The 672-nt window shown below is 33.0% G+C and overlaps 1 pseudogene; it reads right to left on the reverse strand.

The window, feature by feature from the left end:
- Positions 1–210: 210 nt before the first annotated feature.
- Positions 211–380, reverse strand: LOC123637514 (annotated as a pseudogene).
- Positions 381–672: the final 292 nt, after the last annotated feature.

Raw genomic sequence — 672 nt, forward strand, 5'->3', positions numbered from 1 at the left:
CTTTGTAACTACACATAGATTAGACTTTCAATTATTCAAGCATTTAAAATTACACCAAACATTAAAATAGCAATGAAAAATAAATAAGATACTAAGAAAATTGCTAAGCCATTGGAACCCAACCAATATTTTAAATGACCTACCCCAATTTTTTCTTTCTTTTAATTTCCTACAGATTTTTTGACAAATGATGTCTCAAAGTAGACCAGCTGATGATTTTATAGAATAAAGGAATTGCATCAAATTTATTTTATTATATGACATTTGTGTCTATATTTTATAAATTTACAATTAGAGAGATAGCCTCCCCTAGAAAACAGCTCTGATTAAACTGATAGGAACAGATGCACTTGATCTTAGCCAAAAGGCCGAAAAGCAATAGTAACGCCAATTAAATGTGATGAGCTGTTTAGAACACAGACACTGACCATAGTGTCAAAGGGGTGTTGACATGGATGTAGAGAAAGTGAAACCCTGTGCATGGTTGACGGGAATATAAAATAGTGCAGTCATTGTAGATAACAGAGTAGAGGATTCCTAAAAATTAAAGTAATAGAACTACTATATCATCCAGCAATTTTCCTTCTGGCTATTTATCCAAAATGATGGAAATCAGAGTCTCAAAGAGATGTCTGTGCTCCCATGTTCATTACAACACTGGTCACAATAGCC

This window comes from Lemur catta, chromosome 4, assembly GCF_020740605.2.
Source record: "Lemur catta isolate mLemCat1 chromosome 4, mLemCat1.pri, whole genome shotgun sequence".
Lineage (NCBI taxonomy): Eukaryota > Metazoa > Chordata > Mammalia > Primates > Lemuridae > Lemur > Lemur catta.